This window comes from Pristiophorus japonicus, chromosome 13 (genome assembly GCF_044704955.1).
Source record: "Pristiophorus japonicus isolate sPriJap1 chromosome 13, sPriJap1.hap1, whole genome shotgun sequence".
Lineage (NCBI taxonomy): Eukaryota > Metazoa > Chordata > Chondrichthyes > Pristiophoridae > Pristiophorus > Pristiophorus japonicus.
Genome location: NC_091989.1, coordinates 129,853,123 through 129,865,603, shown reverse-complemented (window position 1 = coordinate 129,865,603; position 12,481 = coordinate 129,853,123).

Genomic DNA, 12,481 nt, shown 5'->3' with positions numbered 1-12,481 from the left:
GTTCATTAGGTTGACTCCTGGGATGAAGGGGTTGTCTTATGAGGGCCTGTACTCATTGGAGTTTAGAAGAATGAGAGGTGATCTTATTGAAACATATAAGATTCTGAGGGGGCTTGACAGGGTAGATGCCGAGAGGATATTTCCCCTCATGGGGGAATCTAGAACTAAGGGTCATAGTTTCAGAATAAGGAGTCGCTCATTTAAGACAGAGATGAGGAGAAATTTCTTCTCTCGAGGATCGTGAATCTTTGGAATTCTCTACCCCAGAGAGCTGTGGAGGCTGAGTCATTGAATATATTCAAGGCTCAGATAGACAGATTCTTGAACTATAGGGCAGTCAAGGGTTATGGGGAATAGGCAGGAAAGTAGAGTTGAGGCCAAGATCAGATCAGCTATGATCTTATTGAATGGTGGAGCAGGCTCAAGGGGCCGGCTTCTATTATGTTTCCTCTGGTTGGGTAGTCTAGAACTAGGTGTCACAGTCTCAGAATAAGGGGTCGGCCATTTAGGACTGAGATAAGGAGAAATTTCTTCACTCAGATGGTGGTGAATCTTTGGAATTCTCTACCCCAGAGGGCTGTGGATGCTCGGTTGTTGAGTAGATTCAATACAAAGATCCATAGATTTTTGGGAGATATTAAGGGATATGGAGATAGTGCAAGAAATGGAGTTGAGGTAGATGATCAGCCATGTTTTTGTTGAATGGTGGAGCAGTCTGGAGGGGCCGAAAGGCTTACTCCTGCTCCGATTTCTTATGTTCTTAAACAAATTTGATGGAATGTCTCAAAAGCTCTGATCTGATCAAGCCTTTTGCTAAACTGAAGTTTCAATATAATTTACAGTGCCATTCAAGAGCACAGTTCAAAAATATACTTACGGCACATTTAATTTTGTCATTTCAATACATAAAATCAGAACCATTTTTCCAAGGCTTGCAATTTAATTTTAAACTCAAATTTACACTGGATATTAACCAAACTATAGTTTTGCTGTCAAATATATAACAGCACAATATTGCAGCTGCTGATGTGGCTACAAAACATATTACTTTGAAGTGCCATCTCTAGTTTAATAATCTAAAACAGCAGTTCAGACAAAATCCAATCTTGTGGAAAAAAATATTATTGGAATGATTGTTTGAAAATAGGACTTTGCAAGTGCATATTTGCACAGCATTACAAATGAATGCTTCATATTTGCTTTACAAAAATAAAATTCAACAGGCATTTGCTTTCCTGTCATCTCATTTGTTCTTTAATACCCTACCTAGTTAGATTGCAGTTGGAAAGATGACATTTTCAATGGCAGCTTGGTGCCAGCAACAAATGGTTGACATTTATAATACATTTCCAATCCCATTATTTTTAATAGCATGCTGCAAGGGCTAGAAGTATTAAATGACCCAGGAAGCTAGTCACAACACATGTTTTTTGAACTGATAATCTAAATGCAATTTTCAAACATACTAGTCAAAATAACACAATAGTAACATTTAAGATCAGTGATTTGTTTATTTGCAGAAGATTCTATGATACATACACATTTTTATAAGCCATTTGTTTTCTCATCCCCACCCACCCCACCCCGGCTGTACACCAAAGTCTGTTGCTGTTGATCTGCTTCCAGAGGTTTATCAACGGGCGCTCTGCTGGGAAATACACAGAAGCAACAATAGGTTAACTCTCACTCCTATTTCCCTTCCCTGTGGGGAAACAAATGACTTGCACTCAGCATCTTCTTGTAGCTGCATGGCAACAATCAATGAAAACACTGGAATCGCAGGGAGGAACATCTCATCTCGTCTGCGTGGTGTCACACAGGCAGGCGCCAATATTCCAAACCACAGTATCCATATTTCTTTATGACCATATATCAAATAGTAACTAACATCTTTCTCAAAATCTCTTCTAGACTTTTGACCAAGGCAATATTAATTTTTAAAACAAAAGCAAAATACTGCAAATGGTGGAAATCTTAAAATAGAAAGAAAATGCCGGAAACATTATCGCCTATTCCATGACGTGCCCTCCTGTTATTTGCCAGTTCTGCTTTAAAAATAATGGCAGAGACAATTGAGAGACAATGGGAGAGAAATGCCAGTTGCACTGATTTCTGGCGTGAAATAGGCAGCGTGAATCAACCGCACGCCCAAGGACACCAACCCAAGGCCCGATCGAGATTGCCCGGGCTGGCAATGACCCACAGTATTTTTGTGGAGCCAGGAGGAGCACTGCCCAAAGACAGATACAACATGTCCAATTTCTCCCCCAATGATTTGACCAATACAAACTCCTTCATGCAGTATATTCTTACTGACTTAGTACAACCTTGTTAACATTTTTGTGTGTCAGTGCAGTATGGGGCCAAAATTGCCCCACCAGCCGAAACAAGTCACACCTACCGCTCTTGAAGTGTCCTGGTCATCCCAATGCACGGGACGGCCAAACCGGAGAAATTCAGCACTTCGTGCTTTTTTTTTTTAAGCGGGGCAGAAGTGGCTTCATCACCGGGGTGGAAGTGTGGTCGGGTCAGAGTAGCCATCATTAGCGGGGCGGAAGTGGGGATGGGGCAGAGTGGCTGACGCTGCAAGTCATCAGCGCCGTGCTGATGATGTCATCACACTGGCAGGTCATAACCTCCCTCCCCATTAGTTAAAGGGGAGGGCCGCTGCGAACTCTGCAGCCACTTTAGTGGCAAACACTGGGCCACCAGGGAAGGTTTTGGCCAGGCTGCCTGTTGGTAGCCCGGCCGAACCCGCAGCCTAATTGTTGGCCTGACCTGGCAGTCAGCCAACAAAAAAAAAAAAAAAAGATGGCAGTTGCCGGCAGTGCCACCTCCCCTTTAAGGGCGGCCTCACGCCACGGCACAGAAAGAGCACCACCACAAAAGTCTGTTGGGGACACCGACCAGCAGCGGCGCCGCTCCCACAGGGCCATTTTTGAAAGGGGCAATTTCCCACGGGCAATTTCGGGAAGGGGTCGGCGCATGCACGCTACGGTGGGAAATGGGTGGAGTCGTCCCCTATACCACTCTAAAATGGAGGAAGGGCAACTTTGAAAATGGTGGCTCCTCCACCGAGACTCGGCGGCCAGTCCGCACCGACCCTTGGCTGTCGCTTTCAGGTGGCCCCTATATTTTTAACTCTTTTCTTTCATGTCCATATGTTCTGTGCTGCTATTTTTAGTAATAATCTTGACTTGCACTTGTGTTCTTTAAGTCATGCAGCTTCTTCCATGACCTCCAGCCAAACCCTCAATCATTGAAATTGTGTCCAGTCTGTCAGTAACTAATATAACTCTTGGGGACACTTGTATATTTGGGTGAAGTTCTCCGCCACTTCAAATGTCCTCACATTGCTCCAGTACCAACTCAACTTTTTAATCTTTTATCTTGTTTGTTAAACCCACAGTTACCACTACAGCAATGGTATGTCTAATGTCACTCATTTTCATTGTTTCCTTGAAGTACACATGGGCAGATCACATGTGCCAAATTGTCAGAGTAAATTGAATAGAATGAGGTCAGATATTAATTTAAATATTGTAAGTTTTATATTATCAGTTTATGTATTCCTAGCACATTAATCTGGTTCCCTATTCACTTACCTCCTTGGACCAACCTCTCTCACCATTGACAGATCGCTTCTGTCATTTCACCTTCACCTACCATCTATTCCAGCAGCATCATAGCCCTTGACAAAATCTTGCCTTGGTCCTCAGAATCCCACCACGATCAGCCCCAACACCATCACCACCACCAACCTTCACCACAACCACCTGAAGCTGCACAGGGCACAGGGCATCAGCACCCGACCACATTGCTGCCTGGGACGCCAGGGACGGCCTCCCCATGGCCACATTTACTTCACTTGACGCTGTACACCCTGGCTGCTACATGTATCGGGTTGGTACCACACCACACCAGCACCATAAATCATCCCTACAATGCCCAAGCCATTCCTTTCACACTCCTTACCATTGTGCAAAGTACCCTTATGTCTGACCATTCACTACAACTCACTAAGCCACTTCCAAAGGTGCATGCAAATCTGTCCAAGAACACAAAGTGTTCAAAATAAAGATTTCAATGTTTGACAACATATTAGCAGAAAGTCTACATCAACATTGGCTAAAACACCCAAGTGCCTACCCTTGTGTGTTGTTAGTTGGTATGATTGGACAAGGATGAGGTGAGTGTCAGGGGTGGCTAGTGAGATGGGGATGTGATAATGTAGATAGAGAGAGAGGAATGGGTGGAGATGCAAGGCAAGTTGGTGTGAGTATGGATGTGCAGGAGTAGGGTAGGGAAGACAGAGTGATGGGGATGTCTTCAGAGGCACAGCAGGATGAGGTTGAGTGTGGCTTTGCAGTAACGTTTCGTGATCTACTGAGATCATTGAAAGGTTTGCACCACTGCAGCCTGGTCTTCCTGACAACATCCCGTGCTTGTGCCCCCCTGTGCAATGTGCAACCAGGCTGCGTGGTGTTCTCTTCCAATGGGGGAGTTCTCTTCCGCCCATTGGAAGGGAAGAGGAACTCCCTGCTTGCTGTGATTCCCTCCATAATCATATGGAAGGAGTCATGGGAGAGCCTGGGTGCAGCCGTGCACATTTGTGCAGTGTTTGTCAGTATTTGCAGCACCTCAATGCTGCAGAACACTGACAGAAGAAGTGTCAGAAAAAAGTTGGCCATGATCCCTTTAAGGAAATCGGCTGATGACGCATCTTCAGATGACGTCATCAAACCTGCTTCCTGTTAATTGGCCGGGAACCTCGCAGGGCTGACCCCATGAACAGAAGATTGCTGTCAGAGGGTCGGCTGCAGCCGGGAGCGGGTTTCCCCCACACCACCGATGCTGCCCGCACCCAACTCGCACCCGGCGGTGAAATTATGGCCGTGGTCTGGGAAAGTCCAGCATGTATACACCCTGCAGGGGTACCGACTAAAGGTTATAGAACCAGGTGTGAGACTTGTGGGTCATAGTTGAAGTCCTATAACCAAGTAATGAGACCTTTGCAAAACAAATAGGGCTAGAATTTCCCAACAACCCGCCAGCACCTGATTGTGACCCAAAAGGCTGCTAAGATTCCCAAGATTATTGCCGGCGAAAACTTCCCCCCAAAAAAGAAAAAAATTCATCCAGCGAAAAAAAATGGGCCTTGCACCCCGATTCTCAGCAAAAAAGTGGAATTTTGGGCCGATTGGGTGGTTCTTAAAGGAAATGGGCGATAATTAATACATTTACTAAAAATTTACCCCGAGGCTGCAGGTTGGGCCCAGGAGAAAAATACTAAAAACAATTTTTTCAAAAAATGACAGAAAAAAAAAAATCATAAAAACATTCTCAGGACCCTTTTAACTTAAATCACAACAGAATTTTAAAATAATTTGTAAAAAAAAACAAACAATTACTTGCCTTTTTCTTGCAGGGCTACTCACCAACCGCCTAGCTTTCATAAAACCATGCTGACTCTGCTTGATTGAATTATGCTTTTCCAAATGTCCTGCTATGCTTCCTTAATAATGGACGCCAGCATTTTCTCAACAACAGAAATGCACAAGGGAAGTGGGATTGAAAGCAGTGGAAACAAGCTCTGATGAGATGGTCACGGAGCTCCCTTGCAGGATTCGCTGCCTCCTCCATCGCAGATGTTGCTGCTCCTGATCCTCCTCGTCCACCTGATGTTGTTCCTCCTCCTCCGGAGCTGGTGTGCCTATGCCTGTGCCCTCATGATGGCCAGGTTGTTCAGCATGCAGCAGATGATGACAAATAGGGACACCCAGTCTGGCGAGTACTGAAGGTCTCCTCCCGAGCAGTCAAGGCAACGGAACCAATGGTCTGCTCAATTATGTTCCTGGTGGTGGCATGGCTCTCTTTGTATGAGAACTGAGCAGGAGTGGTGGGGCTGCTGATGGGAGTTTTGAGCTACGTGGAGAACGGATAGCATTTGTCTCCGAGCGGCCAGCCACAAGCTACATGCGGTGGCTGGAAGAGTCTATCGCAGGATGAAGGCTTCATCACTGCTGGCAGGAAAGTGGGCTTTGACGGTGAAGGTTCTACATGTGTGGTCACACACCAACGGCGCATTCACTGAGTGGAAGCCTTTGCGGTTACGGAAGATCTCAGGATTGTGATACAGTCACTGGCACCCTGCACCATGGGGAAACCTCTAACCTGACGGATCCACATGCTGCTACTCTCTGGTCATGGGGAATAAATGTTTTCCCATATACTTCTGCACAGAGCATCTGTGTTCTGGCGGATGGAGCAATGGATGGCAAACTGCAAGATGTTGGAGATGTCTCCTGTTGAAACCCTGAAATTGAGTGCAATGATGACCTTGACTCCCACTGAGAGCCATCCTCATCCTTGTCTGAGGCTTGCAGTTTGTTTGCAGGAGATGGCAGAGCTCTGTGACCATGTCCTTGCAGAAGCACAGTCTTCGAACACACTGCTCCTCAATGATTTTCTCTCTCTCTCTCTCTCTCTCTCTCTCTCTCTCTCTCTCTAATAACCTCCAACAGTGATGTCAGAGCAGGAGGCCGAGTGCCAACAGAGCCCCCATGAAACGAGAAAAATGTTGGCGAGTCAAAATCTGCCCTGAATTAAACAAAGCGATGCTTATGAGCCAGAACAGTCCATGAGGTCAAAACTGCTACAATCTTTGCAACAGGCACTCTGCCTATGTGTCAACAAGCTGGAAATAATAATAGCCAACAGAAAATTGTTTGACAAGATGGCCCCTTTAAATAGTGCTTCTCCAGCTGTTTCCCACCTGCAACTCATTGTCAGCACCAGGCAGTAACTGAGGGGGAGAGGCTGAATTTATGTTGGCGGGCAGTAATGAGACAGTGCGCATGGCGATTACGTTATCATCGCCGGGCACTCCCAAGCGGGGTGCATCCAGCAAGGAGTGAGGACTCTGCAAAAACTGAGGCCAATTTCGCTGGGGGAGATCACCTGGACAAAAACAGATTTGCACCTGGTTAGTGTACTCCTGGAGGCACTAACAGGAGATACACAAAAGGCCAATTTCGGCCCCAGAGAGTGGGGATAATGGGTATATATGCATATTATGCAAAAGAAAATGTCTAGAGGTGTCTTAATTCTTTTAAATCTTGTATCTCTTCCCTTAAATTTCAATTCTCTTTTGCATCTAGCCTCATCTCTCAGAGCACAATAATGTGCCCCAAATACCAAGAGACTGTTTGTCCATTTGGGCCTTAGCTTTCCCTCATCTACTCTCTCCTGGATAAATGCCAGGAGCTCCCCAAAGGTCACATGTTGGCCCTTACAGATGCACCGTAACTCTTGTAAGTCCCTTATGGACACCTTTTCATATATTTTCTCATGGTAGGCTACAGCTCCATCGTCTGCTGGCTTTTTGTACATCACCGATCCCTTCATCCTGGATCTTTTAAACTTAACGACTGGAGGGGCTCCCCTTAAACAGTTCCAACTACAGAGACGACTACCTCTAAAACACAACTTCTCCCGATCCGTTGAACAGTTTATAGTTTTAAACTTTGCAACACAGGTTAGAATCGCAACTCCCGAGATTTCCAATTGTTTAAAAGAACGATCTAAAGCTGTCTCGCCAGATCCCGGACCCACCCCCAATCTTGTAAGATTTCTAAATCTCTGGCATTAAATTGACAGCAAGACCAATTATTTTAAAACAATTTGGAATAAGTTTATTAAACACACACATATGCACATAGCCTTTCGGACAAACAGCAATTAATATCCTACGGACTCTACTTAATTACAACAGGTAAGGTAATGAGTTACAGATTTACAGAGACATATACTTCCCTCTGAGTCAAGCAAAGCTTGTGGCCGCCTTCCTTGCTTCTCGGTCTGGATTTGTGGAGAGGGAGGTTTCCTGCTTTGCTGCGCGGTCATCCAAAAAGAGCAAAAAGTGAAAGAATAAGCTACAGACTTGCCTTTTTATATCTCTTAAGTCCATTGCTTCTCAGAAAGCCCCGGGATTGGGTCTTAGTTTCAGGGCAGCTCTTTATTGGCTTTCCTCACACATGTGACTGTCTTCAGGAACTGGAGCCATTCCTTGATTAGATTAATTGTTTTCCAATTAACACCTTTTAGTTTCAATGTCATGCTTCTTTTGTTCCTTAAGCTCCATCCAACCAGAGAAGACTTGAATTTGGAAGTCTCCATTTTTTCTCTTGAGTTCAAACCGCAGCCTGTCTCTAAAATCTACACTTTTGACATTTAGACATACACACACAATTCACCTTTATTACATTGTAATTTTCCCACTGTTGTAGTCAGAGGCTTCCTTCGTAGGAATACCTCCAACACGAAAAAAATCTAAGAAAGTACCTGGTGGTCCAGGAGGAGCATAAGATTCCGGTCGGAGGCCTAGATTCACTGCTCAGCGCACAGGGAGATGTCTTTCACGTACATATATACGTACAAGCTGGAGTCACATGGGCCTGGACCACCAATCACTATGAAGTATTCTCATTGATTAAAAATGGGAACTCCGTTTGTACGAGTTCCCATTACTATTAGTGAGAATAATCCTCTAAAACACTGAAACACAACATAATAAATAAATAAAACACCCCTCATATTTAAAATTAATTGAAATTAAATTGAATTAAATGTTTTAGAAAAAATATATTTTTTTTGGAATTTTTCAAATATGTTTTTTATTAGTGTTAAAAATAAACACCTTAATGGATAGGGTTTTTAATATAAAAATTAGTATTTACATTTATTTTTTATATGTTTTAAAAGTGTTACACTGGTAAAAATAGGCTATATGCCTGCTTTTACCAGGCGTAAAAGTTTGAAGGACATTCGCTGGGCAAATAGTCTAGTCTCTCCCCCGCGGATATCCTTCTCCCAGGATGCGGAAAATCTGTCAAGAGAAAGCTTGACAGATCGGAAAAGCCGTTTTTTGGCGCATGCGCATCGTGCCCTGAAAACCAGCTTTTGCGAGGCCTCGCCGGGTTCGTGCGTACTTTATACAGACCCAGCAAGGCCGGGATTTTCGGCCTATCATTAATATACACTTCTATTCTTACACTATGATCGAATTATCTAGAATTTACAGCACAGAAACACACCATTAGGGCCAATTGTTCTATGCCGCTGTTTATGCTGCACATGAGCCTCTTTCCACTCTACTTACCTCTACCCACCCTGCCCCATAGCCCTCTATTCCCGACTAGGGGAGAGATAAATGGTTTATGTGGCTTAACAATGCCGAGATAGTCTGTTCTTCATTTTCTACATTCTTATGTTCTAATCAGGTTCAACCATTTGATGTTTTTTTCTTGCATGGATGTGGCAACTTGCGTGATGTCTCTACACCAAAATTTGCAGACAAAAGTACAACAATTTTTCAACCTTCAATCAATTTATTTCTAGTCCACTTTTTAACTGAGCTTTGTTAAGTCACAGATAACAGCTGGACTGAGAATGTTAATGATACTAAGGTCACTATAGGTCAACGACACACTTAAAGTTAAGCACTTTATAGCTTCTGTTGACACTAACAAAGGTTGTAAATTGTACCAAGTGTATCATCAGTGATGGAAGTTGTCAACATCTGTAACAGTAGTTAGGATATCAAGCTTTAAATAAGCAAGGTCAATGGTCTATTAAAGGGCATTGACTGTTAGTGGACGAAGGCAGTACTATTATGAAGCATTGAAGGATCAATTGCTTCCAGTTGGAAGGAAGCTGCAGCTTACAGAAGGACAATAAACACAGATTCTGGAGTTGGGTACCTTCATCCAGTGCTCAACAAAGACACGTCATGTAACAATCACATGACATTACCAGAAAAATAGCATTTGACCACGATTTAATTGCACTCTAAAATTTGGGGGTGAAAGTCCTCAGTGGTTTATTCGCTTATTTTCCATAACTCTTCATGCAAGAGCTGTGGCTCGGGCTGGAGTGCAGTTATGGGCCTAGAAACTCGCTCACACTGCTCCCATTTTATCGGTGTAAAATCGGCGATGAAGGATCCAAAATCCCGTGCTCCGTGCTCGTGCTCATTCCGCACCAGAAATGCGCCATTCCCCATATTGGATCAGGCTCCATCGTAGGCATCCAGAGCTTTTGCCAGAAGTATGTAAAAGGATCATTATAATATTTAAATATCGGGACCTAGGCTTGTTGTAGGCCTCTTTTGTGAAATTGGGATTCCCAGCACCTGACTCACCATGTGATAAACTTGCTCAGCAAATCATGTGCCAACAAGCAGGAAGAATCCTTCAGCAGCGCTATTTAATGGTCTCATCCGTTACATGCAGGTTGGTTGCTGCTTTGTTCTTTTAGGCTGCTTCTGGGCATTTTTTGTCCCATTTTCTGCCTTGTACAATTTAATTCTGACTTCTGCTAACACACTTTTGCTGATGCCAGGCTGGTTTTGTCTGCTTTCATAACAGTTTTATTACAATAATGGGTGATCTGGTAAGTCTGCCTTTGGGGCTGGAGGAGGAGGTGGAGCAGCAAAGAAGACAAGAGAGAGCAGGAGCAGCTGTAAAAAAGAGGGAGAACGAGGACACACCGCAGGAGGCCATACAAACAGCAAGTCTTCAGAGAAGACTTCTCCTACCTCAACCTCACTAAGGATCAACATGTCAGGGGCCTTCGCTTCACCAAGGAGGCTGTCACTGACCTGGAGAAATACCACCAATGATATCTCCGCAAGATCCTACAAATCCCCTGGGAGGACAGATGCACTAACATTAGCATCCTCGACCAGGCCAACATCCCCAGCAGTGAAGCACTGACCACACTTGATCAGCTCCGCTGGGCAGGCCACATTGTCCGCATGCCAGACACAAGGCTCCCAAAGCAAGCGCTGTATTCGGAACTCCTTCACGGCAAACGAGCCAAAGATGGGCAGAGGAAACATTACAAGGACACCCGCAAAGCCTCCCTGATAAAGTGCAACGTCCCCACTGACACCTGGGAATCCCTGGCCAAAGACCCTCCTAAGTGGAGGAAGTGCATCCGGGAGGGTGCTGAGCACCTCGAGTCTCATCGCCAAGAGCACACAAAAATCAAGCACAGGCAGCAGAAAGAGCATGCGGCAAATCTGTCCCACCCTCCCTTACCCTCAACGACTATCTGTCCCACATGTGACAGAGTCTGTGGTTCTCGTATTGGACTGTTCAGCCACCTAAAGACTCATTTTAAGTGTGGAAGCAAGTTTTCCTCGATCCTGAGGGACTGCCTATGATGATGATGATGTCACCTGCCGTAGCTGCAACTGGAACCTCAAACCAAGGTGTGGACAGCACTGACTGTGGCTCTCAAGGTCACCATGGCCTCTAATCTTTATGCATTGCTTGGCTCCTGCCTGCCTGATAATCTCACTGTTAGGGACGAACTGTCTACAAGTATGTGTAGATTTCACTCCCGAAAGTTAGAAATTTAAATATTTGGAGAGCAGGACGAGAAAGTCCCTCTTTCCTAAATACTGAAATTGACGTCAAGTATGTCAAACATAGCCAGGTGAGTCGCAAACTCCCGAGCACTTTGCAAACAAGATTTGATACCACACTGGATTTACACTCCATGAAGTGGTGTTAGACTACTACCTCCAGGAGGCCTCATTCTGCTTTGCACCAAAGTGAGGAGAGGCCCTGTCTCCAGAGTAACACTGCAAGGTTACCGTCAGTGTGACATGGAACACAAACCATGCCACCAACACAGGGCCTCACATGATTCACCGTGTCAGCTATGGCTCAGGTGGTAGCATGCTTGCCACTGAGCCAGAAGGTTGTCGGTGCAGGTCCCAATCCAGGGACTTGAGCATAAACATCTAGCTAGACATTCCAGTGCAGTGTTGAGGGAGTTATAGTGCCATCTTTAGGATGAGATGTTAAACTGAGGCCCTGTCTGCTCTTTCAAAATTTCCCACGCCACTATTTTAAAGAAGAGCAGGGGAGTTAACCCTGATGCCCTGGCCTATATTTATCCCTCAATCAACATAACTAAAATAGATGATCTGGTCATTGTCACATTGCTGTTTGTGGGAGTTTGCTGTGCGCAAATGGCTGCCACGTTTCCTACATTACAACAGTGCTTCAAAAGTACTTCATTGGCTGTAAAGCGCTTTGGGGCATCCTGAGGTCATGAAAGGCATTACATAAATCCAAGTCTTTCTTTCTTTTTCTTTTTTTTTAAAGTCTTGCTTCAAGTGGGCATCCATCACGTTTCATGTGTCACACTTCATTGCACATGCACATTGCACATGCTCAAATATCACCGTCATAAAACAGCAACAAAAGCCACACCTTTAAGTTTCTCTAGAATGTGCCCAAGTTCTGACTGACTTTGCAAATTGTAATTCAATTCATTCTGACTTCAGAAGCTGCAGAGACCGATCTCAAACAACCCAGCAAAAGCCACCAACTTCCAGCCGAAGTCCTCCCCGCCCACCCCCCCTCCCGCCAAAGATGGGGCATTGTGTGGGTCACGGATTGTTAAC